We start from the raw sequence: 15,038 nt of genomic DNA on the forward strand, positions 1-15,038 counted from the left end.
TGAAAGACGTTTGGATGGATACATGAACAGGAAAGCTTTAGAGGGATATGGGCCAGGAGCAGGCAAGTGGGACTAGTTTAGTTTGGGATTATGTTGGGCATGGACTGGTTGGGTCAAGGGGTCTGTTTCCATGCTGTATAACTCTGACGTTCATGACCACCAGATGTCCCAAAATGCTTTACATTCAATGAAGTGCTACTTTGTGGGTGTATTTATTTGTATTGTCGGAACATGGCAGCCAAGTTGTGCACAGCAAGATCCAACCAATAGCAATGGAGAATTTCATCCCATGTGTTTTCCTGGTTGTTTTGAGGGAAGTATTGTTGTGACCTAATGGAGACTGTGAATGTTGAGGAGAGATATGAATTCCCAGTGACTAGGATAAAGGAACTACACAGGAAGTTTTCACATTTTAAATCTTTTACTTCATCAACCAACGAAAAGCAATGTTGACAAAGCAGTACCTGGTAGCCTTCAAATTCACTAACATACAGAAAGATAACTACTTTTTGGTTTTGAACACAATTATACAAACCAATAGCAGAGTTTTCATTTACACTCTATTTTCTGCAGAATTATAGCCTTTACAGGGACCAGAACCTCTGCTTTAAGGAGTTTTGCTTATGAAGTGGTTGAGGTGATGAACAGCAATGCTTTTAAGGAGAAACTAGATTAATACATGATGGGGAATGGAACAGAATAATCTCTTGATAGGTTGAGAGGACGCTCAAGTGAAAGAAAAACACCAGCATGGACCAAGTCGGCTGAATGGCCTGTTTCTCAATTTTTGTGACTGTTCATGATTGGATTTGAACTCTGAATCTCTGGCTTGCTAATCCAGTACCAAGATAATTCAGTGGCCATGTCTGGAGATAAATTTATGGAAACTTTTTTTCAATGTCTTCTTGGAAGATTTTACCCAAAGCCTGGGCTTGGATTTGACAGTTTTGCCCAGTGCTGTAGCGGACAGGTGAACTTGAGATGCTCAATATGAGCAAGTGCATTGTGTTCCAGGAGACTGAGGGCTGACCATACTGATGCCTCTAAGATAATGACAGACACAGATAAGGTAGATAGCTAACAGCTATTCCCCATGTTAGGGGAGTCTAAAACTAGACGGCAAAGATCTATGTACCTACCTACTGAGATACCTCTGCTCATCTACACTACCAAGAATCTTACCATAAGTCCAGTACTCTGCATTCCTGTTACTCCTTCCAAAGTGAATCACCTCAAACTTTTCCACATTACACTCTATTTGCCACCTCTCAGCCTGACTCTGCAGCTTATCTATGTCTCTCTGTAACCTACAATATCCAATATCACTATCCACAACTTCACCGACCTTAGTGTCATCTGCAAATTTACTAATCATCCTTCTATGCCCTCATCCAGGTCATTTACACAAATGACAAACTACAGTGGACCCAAACCAGATACTTGTGGTTCCCCACCAGTAACTGAACTCCAGAAATGAATACTTCCCATCAACCACCACCACCACCCTCTGTATTCTTTCAACTAGCTAATTTCTGATCCAAACTGTTAAATCACCCTCAATCCCATGCCTCCATATTTTGTGCAATAGCATGGGGAACCTTATCAAACACCTTACTGAAATCTATAGACACCACAATCGTTTACCCTCTTCCACCTGTTTGGTCACCTTCTCAAAGGACACAATAAGGTTTGTGAGGCATGATCTACCCTTCACAAAACTGTCTTGACTATCCCTAATCAACTGATTCCTCTCTAGATGATTATAAATCCTATCTCTTATCACCCTTTCCAACACTTTAACCATGACCAAAGTAAGGCTCACAGATCTATAATTTTCAGGGTTGTCTTTAAACCGCTTCTTGAACAAGGGAACAACATTTTCTATCCTCCAGTCTTCTGGCACTATTCCTGTAGACAATGATGACATAAAGACAAAGCCAATGGCTCGGCAATCTCCTCCCTGGCTTCCCAGTGAATCCTAGGATAAATCCCATCTGGCCCAGAGGATTTATCTATTTTTACACTTGCCAGAATTGCTAACGCCACCTCCTTATGCACCTCAATCCCATCTTGTCTTGTTGCTTGTATCTCAGTATTCTCCTCGACCACATTGTATTTTTCTAGTGTGAATACTGATGAAAAGTAGTAATTTAGTGCTTCCCCTATCTCCTCTGACTCCAAGCACAACTTCCCACTACTGTGCTTGATTGGCCCTAATCTTAGTCATATCATTCTTTTATTCCTTATATATCTCCAGAAAACCTGGGGGTTTTCCTTGATCCTATCTGCCAATGACTCCTCATGTCCACTTGGCTCTTCTTAGCTCTCTCTTTCGGTCTTTCCTGGCTAACGTGTAACTCTCAAACGCCCTAACTGAGCCATCATATCTCATCCGAACATAAGCCTTCTTCTTCCTCTTGACAAGATTCAGCTTTCTTAGTAAACCACAGCTCCTGCGCTCGATACCTCCTTCCCTGCCTGACAGGTACATACTTATCAAGGACCCACAGTAGCTAGTCCTTGAATAAGCTCCACATTTCAATTGTGCTCATCCCCTGCAATTTCCTTCCCCATCCTATGCATCCTAAATCTTGCCTAATGGCATGGTGATTGCCTTTCCCCCAGCTATAACTATTATCTTGCAGTATATACCTATTCCTTTCCATCACTAAAGTAAACATAACTGAATTGTGGTCACTATAACCAAAGTGCTCACCTACCTCCAAATCTAACACCTGGCTGGGTTCATTACCCAGTACCAAATCCAATCCAATGTGGCTTCGCCCCTTGTTGGCCTGTCTACAACTGTGTCTGGAAACCCTCCTGCACACATTGGACAAAAACTGACCAATTGAAAGTACTTGAACTATAGTATTCCCAGTCAACATTTGAAAAGTTAAAATCCCTCAAAACAACTACTCTGTCGCTCTCACTCCTATCAAAGATCATCTTTGCTATCCTATCCTCCAGATCTCTGGAACTCTTTGGAGACCTATAGAAAACTCCCAACAGGGTAACCTTTGCTTTCCTGTTTCTAATGTCAGTCCATACTACCTCAAATGTCCTTTCTGCAACTGTAATACTGTCCTTGAAGAACAGTGCCACACCTCTTTTACCATTTTCTCTGTTATTACTAAAATATCTAAATCCCAAAACCTGCAATAACCTTTCCTATCCCTGCTCTATCCATGACGCTGAAATGGCCACAACATCAAAATCCTTGATACCAATCCATGCTGCAAGTTCACTCACCTTATTCCAGATGCTCCTGGCGTTGAAGTGGACACACTTCAAACCAGCTTCTTGCCTGCCACTGCTTCTTGCAATCTTGAAATCTTAGTCCTGACTTCATTACTCTCAACCTCCCGTATACCCGAACTACAATTTTGGTTCCCATCCCCCTGCTGAATTGGTTTGAACCCACCCGAAGAACATTAGCAAATTTTGCCCTCAGGATACTGGTACCCCTCTAGTTCAGGTGAAGACCATCCTGTTTGTAAAGGTCCCACCTACCCCAGAAAGAGCTCCAATTATCCAGGAATCCAAAACCCTCCCTCCTGCACCATCCCTGTAGCCACATGTTAACTCTTCTCTCTCCCTATTCCTCGCGTAGCTAGCACGTGGTACAGGCAAGAAACCACAGATAACAACTCTTTGTTGTAGCCCAAAGCTTCCACCCTAGCTCCCTGAATTTCTGCCTTAAATCCCATCCTTTTCCTACATATGTCGTTGGTGCCTATGTGGACCACGACTTGGGGCAGATCTCCCTCCCCCTCATAGATGCCCAAAGCACAATTAGAGACATCACAAACCCTGGCACCTGGGAGGCAAGACACCGACCGTGAGTCTCTCGTTCCCACAGAACCTCCTGTCTGTCCCCCTAACTATGGAGTCCCCAATGATTAATGCTCTGCTCCTCTTACCCCTTCCCTTCTGAGCAATAGGGACAGACTCTGTGCCAAAGACCGGTGTCTCTTGCTTACCCCTGGTAAGTCATCCCCCCAACAGTATCCAAAACAGTATACTTGTTGCTAAGGGGAACGGCCACAGGGGATCCCTGCACTGCCTGGCAGCTCCCTTTCCATCTCCTGACGGTAACCCATCTACCTTCTTCTTTTACCTGAGGTGTGACTACCTCCCTGTAATTCCTCTCAATAACCCCCTCCGCCTCTCGAATGATCCAAAGTTGATCCAGCTCCAGCTCCAGTTCCCCAACGTGGTTTTCAAGGAGCTGAAGTTGGGTGCACTTCCTACAGATGCAGTCAGCAGGGACACTATTGGTGACCCTTATCTCCCACATACTGCAGGAGGAATATTCAACTGCCCAAACCTCCATTCCCAGCATTCTAAATTCTTAACAGGACTAATGAAAAACTAAAAAAAAACAGAAACCAGTCACCTTAGCAATTTGGCGCACGGAAACTTTATGTTTGATATCCAGACGTTTCATTACCTGGCTCGGTAACATCATCAGTGGCAACCTCCAAGTGAAGCAAAGCTGTTGTCTCCTGCTTTCTATTTATATCTTTCTCCTGGATGGGGTTCATGGGGTCTGTGGTGATGTCATTTCCTGTTTGTTTTCTGAGGGGTTGATCGATGACATCTAGATCTATGTGTTTGTTTATGGCGTTGTGGTTGGAGTGCCAAGCCTCTAGGAATTCTCTGGCATGTCTTTGCTTAGTCTGTCCCAGGATAGATGTGTTGTCCCAGTCGAAATTGTGGTATTTTTCATCCGTGTGTAGGGCTACGAGGGAGAGAGGGTCGTGTCTTTTTGTGGCTAGCTGGTGTTCATGTATCCTGGTGGCTAACTTTCTTCCTGTTTGTCCTACATAGTGTTAGATCTAGATGCCATCTATCAACCCCTCAGAAAACGAACAGAAATTGACATCACCACAAACCCCAGGAATCCCATCCAGGAGAAAGATATAAATAGAAAGCAGGAGACAACAGCTTCGCTTCACTTGGATGTCGCCACTGATGATGTTACCTAGCCAGAATTCAGTAAGGCTTGTGAGGCATGACCTGCCCCTCGCAAAGCCATGCTGACTATCTCTAATCAAGCTATGCTTTTCCAAACAATCATAAATCCTGTCTCTCAGAATCCTCTCCAATAGTTTGCTATTTGTGGGATCTTACTGTGCACAAATTGGTTGCCACATTTCTTACACAAGAGCAGCGACTATACTTCAAAACAATTTCAAGAAAGTGCTTTGAAATATCCGATGGTTGTGAAAAGTTCTCTGTAAATGCAAGAATGCCAGGGTGTTTGGAGAAAGTGGGATGTCTTGGAAGCATTTGAAAACACGGGCAGCGTTCAGATCCCAACACACAGATAAGACTGAGAACATTCCAAATTCAGCTGTCCCCCTCAGCTCCGAGCAAACCCTTGGCTCCAACCTGTCCAGATATCCTAAATTAATCTAGTCCAATGTGCAGCACTTGGCCCATTTCCCTCTGAACACTTCCTATTCAGATACCCATCCAGATGCCTTTTAAATGTTGTAACTGAACCCACCTCCACCACTTCCTCTGGCAGCTCATTCCATATATGCACCACCCTCTACATGAACAAGTTGTCCCTTAGGTTCCTTTTAAATCTTTCCTCTTTTACCCTAAACCTTTGGCCTCCAGTTCTGGACTCTTTCACTCCAAGGAAAAGACCATGCTTATTTACCCTATCCATACTCACAGGTTTTATAAACCTGTATAAGGTCACCCCTAAGGTCCAGGGAAAATAGCCCCAGCTTATTCAGCCTCTCAATCCTGGAGGCATCTTTGTAAATATTTTCTGAACCTTTTCAAGTTGCACAACATCCTTCATATAGGAGGGAGACCAGAATTGCACTCAATATTCCAAAAGTGGACTAACCAATGGCCGTTATAGCTGCAACATGACCTCCCAACTCTGATTCTCAATGCTCTGATCAATAAAGGCAAGCATACCAAACGCCTTCTTCACTATCCTGTCTACCTGCAACTCCACTTTCATTGTTGAGTTGTGTTTTGACAGCTGGCTGTTATCCTGTGCCTAGGAATGGCCATTCTTTGTGGGGATCTGAATGTTTTATCTGTCTTTTAAAATCACTCCAAGACCTCTCACTGCCCGATATGTAACTACCTCTGAAAAGCAACCAAAGACTTGCATCGTTGTAGAATCTTTAAGGACCATCAGATATTCCAAAGTTTTTATTACAGCCATTCTTTTGAAGAGTGGACATTTTTGTCATGTAGGAAACGTGGCAGTGAGTGAGTGCACAACACGCTCCCACAGTCAGTAATGGCATGTTTCAGATAAATTCATTTTCTGGTGATTATGTTTGAGGGATACAGCAGATCCTGTAGCAACCATATCTTTTTAAAAGAGATTTGAATTCTTAGTGACTAATCAAAAGTCATCGCATGAAATCATTTCATGTTTTAAGGCTTTCATTTGAACAAACTAAAAGCAACTTTGACGAAACAGTACCTGTCAGCAATTAAACCAGAGAACTTCACAAAAGGTAAACTGTTTCAAATATTAACACAATCAATGTAACCAGTTAGACTTTACGCATCATCAGTTTCAAATATGAACAAATCCGAGTTGTCGACGTAGCCCATTTAGCCCTCAACCCTGAGCTGCTATTCAATAAGATCATGGCTGATTCCTTTCCACTGGTTTGATGGTGATCATGAAATGAGGGCTGTGCTGGGCTGAGAGATTTTGGTGGAATGCAGTTCTGCTGATGGTTGACTGTATATCCTGGGCATCTAGTTTTGGAATCTGTCCATAGCCTACGTTCTGAGTGATAATGAATATGGTGAAGTACTGATTCATCAGTTGGGAGGGAGTAGTAGTTTTCCTTGAATTTGTTTGCCCTGAAGCTAGACCCCCACAGAGTCAAAATTGTTAATTCATTGTCATAGCAATTTGACTGCATACTGTAGATACATGCATTAAAACGTATTTCATGCACTTCCAGAAAATTTCACCTTATTCCATGGCATTTTCCCCTCAGCTGTTTTGTGAGTCACCTTCCCTCTGTTATGTGGTCAGAACGGGATGGTACACTGAAATTTGCACAAGTTCAGCACCATTAACAGCTTCTCAGATGCTGAAGCAATTTTATGTCCAAATGCAGCAAGACCTGGACAATATCCAGCCTTGGGTTGATACATGGCAAGTAACATTTGCATTATCCAAGTGGGAGTTAACATTTGCAAGTGCCAGACAACAAGCATCTCCAACACGAGAGAGAGTCTAACTACCACCATTTGAGCGTAAGATGTACGAGTAGAATGAGGCCACAAAGTCCATTGGGTCTTCTCTGCTATTCGATCATGACTGATATGTTTCTGAACTCAACTCTCTTGCCTTCTCTCCTTCACTCTTGATTGCCTTAGTGTTCAAGAATTGTTACTATCTCTGTCTTAAATACCGCCAGTGGCTTTGTCTCCACAGCTCTCTGTGGCAATGTGTTCCATGGATTAACCACCCTTTGGCTGAAGAAATTCTAAATGGTACTAATGTGTAAGTACTAAGGACAGATTAAAAATAAGTTCCGGCTGAAAGCAAAACCATACTTATATTCAACGTGGTGGTGAAGGGAAAATAATAAAATGGAGGACAGATTCATTGGCTGAAATGGTTGAATTCAATGTTGATATTGTAAAGTATCACTAGAGGAAATGAGGTGCTGTTCCTCTAATTTGTGTCAGTCTTCATTGGTAGACTGCAGTGGCCTAGTACTGAAGTGTGAGTATGTGAACAGGCTGGTGTACTGAAAGCAGTCTCCCATCTGTATTTGGTCTCCCCAGTACAACTCCATTGTCTATCTTTTTTTAAAGAGTGGGGTTACACTTGCAACTCTCCAATCCATAGGAACTGTAGTCTACTATTGAAATAGCAGATTTTTAATCAGTGGTTTTGAGAGGAGAATTTCCACATAGATGCTGTCAGACCTCCATGGTTTTTACAGCATTTTCTGTTTTTATTTCAGATCTCCAGCAAACACTGTATTTTACTTTAACATTGATTAGTCTCTTTCAGAATGAGGAGATCATCAAACCAGAAAATAAAGGCCAGAAGTAGGCCATTCAGTGAAGTAAATTTGCTCCCATTCAATGAATCATGTCTGATAATCCTCAACTCCATGTTCCTGTCTTATCCCATAATGTTTGTGACCTGTACTGATTAAAAATCTGCTACTTCAGTAGTAGACTACAGTTCCTATGGATTGCAGAGTTGCAAGTGTAACCCCACTCTTTAAAAAAGATAGACAATGGAGTTAAAGGCCAGCTGGCTTGATGTCAGCAGTGAGAAAAGTACAAGACTCAATTATAAAAGATTTAATAGCAAATCACTTGGAAATAGTGACAGGATTGAGCAGAATCAGCATGGATTTACAAAGGGGAAATTGTGTTTGACAAATCTCCTGGAATTATTTGAGAAGAGACTATAACTAGCAGACTTGATTGGGGGAGCCAATGGATGTGATTTGCTTGGACATTCAGAAATGTTTCAATAAGGTCCCATATCAGAGAGTAGCATGTAAAATTACTGATATTTCTAGGGAACTGGTTGGTGTACAGGAAATAAAGAGTAGCAAATAAATCTTTTTCTAAATGGCAAGCAGCAACGAATTGGGTACCGCAGCAATCAGTGGTTGGACCCCAGCTATCCACAATAAAGATTAATGATTTAGATGAGGGAATTACATGTCATATCTCCACATCTGCAGATGACCCAAAGCTGGGTGGGAAGGTGAACTGTGAGGTGGTGCTGAGATGCTGGGTGCGAGTGTGAACTGATCAAATTGTGTGAATCAGAAAATGCATGGCAAATGAAGTATACTGTGGATACCTGAGAGGATAAATAATGATAACATAAATAGAAAGGCAGATTGTTACCTGATTGGTAATATATTGGAAAATGAGGCATCCTGAGTGTCGTCACTCACGAGTCCCTGAAAGTAAGCACACAGGTACAGTAGGTAGTGTAGACAGCAAGTGAAATGTTGGGCTGCATAGCAAGACCATTTGAGTAATGGGGAAGGGATGTCTTGCTGGACCATTAAGTTCAGTTTTGTTCTCTTTATCTGATGATGGACATTTTGGCTGTGAAGCAAGTACAGTAAAAATGTACCAGACTGACTTCTGAAATGGCAGGACTGACAATGAATACAGACTGGATCACTTAGGACTATATTCATCGGGTTTCGAAGAATAAGGGAGGATCTCATAGCTCTATAATTCTACAAAACTGTAACATTCTGACAGGACTAGACAGGCCATAATTAGAAAGGATGTCCCAGGAGTCCAGTGCCACAGGTCACAGTCTTAGGATATAGAGCAGGCTCTTTCGGACTGACAGGAGGAGACAGTTCTTCACTCAAAGGATGGTGAGTGTCTGGAATTCTCTGCAACAGGGTGAGTTTGAAGCTAAAACTAGTGAATGTTTTCAAAAAAGAATTAATTTTGTTCTTCGGTCTAGAGAGATCAAAGGATATTGGGAGAGTGCAAGAAAGGGAAACTGAGTTGAATAATCAATCTGATCATATTGAATGGCATATTTGATCCTGAGTCCCAGAATTTCAAAATAATCATATTTTAATACATTCCTGTGTAGCTCTAGCTTGAAGGACAATAGCATGTCACACCAAATCAGGAAAACCTACCCACAGTGAGAGAATGGGATACAACAGCAGGAAGTCAGGTAAGTTGCCTATTCCCTAACATTGGCCAGTGCCACTGGAAAGCAAGTAGCAGAGTGAGAAGAAGCTGAATGGCAACTGCCCATATTGTTTGATCAGTTCATCAGTAAGTTCCCTCATAATCACAGAATGTGACAGGGTCAAGAGAGTTCAGACATTTGTTTCTTGGCCAAACTTTGCTCCAACCCAGCTGGGACTTGACCTCACAATGGAAGGAGATCCAGATCTCAGATGCAACCTTCCAATTGGGCACCAGCCTCATGACCTGTCCTACCTGTCCATCTTCCTTCCCATCTATCCGCTCCACCCTCCTCTCTGACATATTGCCATTACCCCGATCTCCATTTACCTATTGCTCTCTCAGCTACCTTCACCCCTGCTCCCCCCCCCCCCCCTCCCATTTATCTCACCACACCCTCAGCTCACAGCTTCATTCTTGATGAAGGGCTTTTGCCCAAAATATCGATTCTCCTGCTCCTCAGATGCTGCCTGACCTGCTGCGCTTTTCCAGCACCACATTCTCGACTTGATCTCTCAGTCTCTGTTTTAGGAGGCCAGTGCCTTATCCATTAAGTCACCAGGTCTAGCCGAGATTTTGGGGAAGGGGGGGGGGGGGGGGGGCGCTTGGTAGTGTAACTAAACCCTTTGTCTCAATGTAACCAGTGCCAAATTTGATGCTTTTTTGAGGGCCGGCCCTTCTTTCTCAAATACAACCCAATTGGATCAATTCCAGGAATTAGGATGACAGGATTGGGTTATGCTGTTTGTGTGTCAGTAATTAATACTGCAAAGGATCATTTGTATGTGAGGAACTATGGACCTGCACTCCAAGGTCTCTTTGTTCAGCAACACTCCCCAGGACCTTATCATCAAGTGTATAAGTTCTGCTAAGACTTGCTTTCCCAAAATGCAGCATTTTATCTAAAATAAACTCCATCTGCCACTTCTAAGCCCATTGGCCCATCTGAAGTTCCTGAAGAAGGGGTCATTCCCGAAACGTCAATTCTCCTGCTCTTTGGATGCTGCCCGACCTGCTGCGCTTTTCCAGCAACACATTTTCAGCATTGGCCCATCTGATCAAGATCCCATTGTAATCTGAGGTAACCTTCTTTACTGTCCACTACACTTCCAATTTTGGTGTCATCAGCAAACTTATTAACTATATCTCTTATGCTCACATCCAAATCGTTTATATAACTAACGAGAAGTAGTGGATCCTGCACCAAACCTTGTGGCACTCCACTAGTCACTGGCCTCCTGTCTGAAAAACTCTCTACCACCACCCTCTACCTTTGAGCCAGTTCTGTATCCAAATGGCTAGTTCTCCCTGTATTCCATGCTTGCTAACCAGTCTCCCATGGGGAACCTTGTCGAACGCCTTACTGAAGTCCATATAGATCACATCCACCGCTCTTCCCTCATCAATCCTCTTTGTGACTTTTTCAAAAAACTAAATCAAGTTTGTGAGACATGATTTCCCACGCGCTGAATATTGGGAAAACATTGGTGTAAATCCCCCACTTCTGACCTTATGATGGAGGAAAGTTATTGATAAAGCAGTTGGAATGGTTGGACCAAGGACACTTCGCTCTGAACCTCCTGCAGGGACATCAGAGAGCCGAGATAGAACATCGAACTGTACAGCATAGGAACGGGCCCTTTGGTCCATTTTATTGAGCTGGACGTGACGCCAATGAAACTAATCCACTCTGTCTGCCCTTAATCCATTTCCCTCCAGTCCTTGCATATTCATGTGCTTAACTGGAAGTTCCTTAAATGCCCCTATTTTATCTGCCTCCTCCAACACCCCTTGGAGTTTGTGCAGACTTCTGTATAAAAACTTGACTCTCAGGTCTCCTTTGAATTTTCTTCCTCTCAACTCGAATGCATGCTCCCTACTGTTAAGACATTTCAACTCTGGGAAAAATTTCTGATTGTTAACCCTATCTTTACATCTCATAATTTTATAGACTTCGATCAAGTCTCCCCATAGCCTCTGCCACTCAAGAGAAAACAACCCAAGTGTTTTCAACCTTTCCTTCTTGATCACACCTTCTAATCCAGGCAGCATCCTGATGAACCTCTTCTGCTCCCTCTCCAAAGCCTCCACATCCTTCCTGTAATGTGGCAACTAGAATTGAATGCAATACTGTAACTTTACCAAAATCTTATACAACTGCAACATGACAATCTGACTCCTGTATTTAATTCCCTGACCAATGAAGGCAGCATGCCATATGCCTCCTTTATCACCCTGTCTACTCCTGTGGCCACTTTCAGGGAGACGACTGACCTCCAAGCAACCATCTTCCATTGTTTATTTGTTTAATCCATCTTCCCACTGACTTCAGTTTTGTTTATGATCCTCCAACCCTGCATTCTGTCCAATGCTGCCTTGAGACGGAAGGTAATCACTCTATCCTCCTATCTGGAATTCAGCTCTTTTGTCCATCAGGTTTTAATGAGGTCAGGAGCTGAGTAAAAGCTGGCAAAACTGAAACTGACTGTCAGTAAACAGGTTGGAGCTGTGGTAGTGCCAAATGATAATAATGTCAATAACTTCTTCCAAGTAGACTGCTGGATGCTAAATGGCCAGGTTGGATTCCTCCCTTTCTGAGGAGAGGATATACATGCATATTTGATCACTTAGCTGCATACATGGAAGTACTGAAAAATCTTGACTAGGGTTTTGGCTTCTTCTGGAGCACAGATCTTCAGTGCTACTGCCTTAATATTAACAGGGCCCATGACCTTTTCAGTCATAGTAATACAGCACAGAAGCAGCCCTTTGGTTCAACTTGTCCATGCCTACCATTTTTCCCAAAGTAAACTTGACTCACCTGTGCTTGGCTCATATCCCGTTAAATCTTTCCTGTTCGTTTACCTGTTCAAATGTCTTTTAAATGTTGTAACTGTACCTGCAAATAACCACTTTCTCTGGCAGTTCATTCCAAATACAAACCCCCTCTGTGTGAAAAAGTTGCCGCTCAGGTTCCTTTTAAATATTTCTCCTCTCACCTTAAAAATATGCCCCTTAGTTTTGAACTCCCCCATGCTAGTGTGAATACCTTAGCTCATCACCTTATCTAAGCCCCCCATCATGATTTCAGAAACCATTAACCTCTTATGCTTTTGTGAAAAAGATGCCAAGTTATCCAGCCTATCCTCATAACTCAATCCCTCGAGCCCCAGCAACACCCAGGGTTTTCTGAACCCTCTCCAATATAATAATGTCCTTCCTATAACAAGACAACCAGAACTGTTCACAGTACTCCAGAAGTGGCCTCAGCAATGCCCTATACAAACTCAACATGATATCCCAACTCCTATACGCACTAGATCAAACAATGAAGGAAAGTGTACTAAATGCCTTTGTAACTACCCTGTGATGCAACTTTCAAAAGAATTATGTACCTGAAGGTCTCCTTGTTCAATAACATTATGCAGGATTCTACCTTTAACTGTATAATTCCTGTCCTTGTCTTTTTAGTCAAAATGCAATACCTCGCATGTGTCCATCAAATTGGCTGAACACTGGAATCTATTATGGTAAAAACAATGACTGCAGATGCTGAAGATCAAATACTGGATTAGTGGTGCTGGAAGAGCACAGCAGTTCAGGCAGCATCCAACGAGCAGCTGGAATCTATTATGCTGAGGATGTCAAGAGTGACATTTCTGGTTGCAGATGTTTACAACTGATGTGATGGGCTCGACTATCATGGGGGCTGAGGAAATGCATGGAGCCTTCTCCTCCTCCAGTGAGTTGTTTATTTGTTTAGTCCATTCTCAAACCCGGGAATGTGGCAGGACTGCAGAACTTAGGTCTGACCCGTTGGTTTGAGGATTGCTTAACTTTGTCTATCACTTGCTGCTTATGCTGTTTTGCGTGGAAAAGATGCTCAGTTCCTTGCATGACATGATTCTCTGAAGGGAAATATGAAAATAGAAATCTTTCTTTCTATCTTAGAGAAACATTTTTCTCCTTGTGAGTTGGAAAGTAACCTAGCACAGTGACATTGACCAATAGATTGTGTGCAGGATTCATGTTGTAGGAACACTGAATAGGAAGACACCAGGCACTCAAATTGGTTTGAATGGTAACAAAAATGTGATTTATTATGGGTAAAAAATCCATAGAGAAGACTGAAAGAACAGGAGACAACAACACAATATTCAGCTTTGACTAAAATAACAAAGCATTCAAAAATTACATCCAGACAGGAAAGTACAAACATTCTCCATGTTTTTAGCCAAACACCAAGCAACTGAACAGGTTCTATCTGTAATTCACATCATCAACTAAAGCAATTCTCCCCCTTACCTAACTCCTGAGAGCTGGCTCACTTCACTAACACACATAGACAACATACACATATGTACATATATCTATCATTGGGGAAACTCTCTCTTAGAACATTACAGACAGAAGCTTTTTTAAAATCTCTGTGCTTTAGTCTGGCTCCCAATTCTGATGGTCAGAGATGACATTGAACTTCAGTGACACAGGATGGAGCTTGTTTACATCAAACCAACCCACCGCTGGTTACAGAGATCCAGCGATCACATGGGCCCAGAGACCAATCAGATTCCTTTCCAAAAAAGACCCTCTTCCCCCAGTTGAGTTGAACAGTGCGATCCAATTCTCAACCTCTGCCCTTTGGCCCTCCATTCACCACAACGTATCTGGTTTAACCAATTTGTCATATCCAACTTCCAGACTATTGCTAGGAGAAAGTGAGGACTGCAGATGCTGGAGATCAGAGCTGAAAAATGTGATGCTGGAAAAGCGCAGCAGGTCAGGCAGCATCCAAGGAGCAGGAGAATCGACGTTTCGGGCATAAGCCCTTCTTCAGAAGGGCTTATGCCCGAAACGTCGATTCTCCTGCTCCTTGGGTGCTGCCTGACCTGCTGCGCTTTTCCAGCAATACCTTTTTCAGCTCCAGATTATTGCTCCCAAGATTACTTTTACCCTTGTTTTTCCTGTGCATTTCTTGGCCTTCTCCATCTGCCCACATTTCAGCTGGTGGGGAATCACCCTCTTGACTCTCTGCAATTCAGACTGCTGCAGTGAAGCCCTCACTGGTGTTGGAGTCTGAACTGACACAGCTGATCGAGTGCTGGATCTCTTCGTCAATGGTGATCTTTTGAGAGAATTGGATTTTGAGGTCTGGGAAAATCTCTACTTGAACAGATAGGGGAACATACATGAGTTTTGTTTTGGCAGCATTCAAGGACAGGTGAATTCAACAGATTGAGAGTAATTTGCAAACCCACTGCAGCGTGGAAAATGACAGTGAGGTCATCTGTAAACTGTGGATCAGGTGAACGCTTTCTCCCCTGGGT

This window comes from Chiloscyllium punctatum, chromosome 30, assembly GCF_047496795.1.
Source record: "Chiloscyllium punctatum isolate Juve2018m chromosome 30, sChiPun1.3, whole genome shotgun sequence".
NCBI classification, from domain to species: domain Eukaryota; kingdom Metazoa; phylum Chordata; class Chondrichthyes; order Orectolobiformes; family Hemiscylliidae; genus Chiloscyllium; species Chiloscyllium punctatum.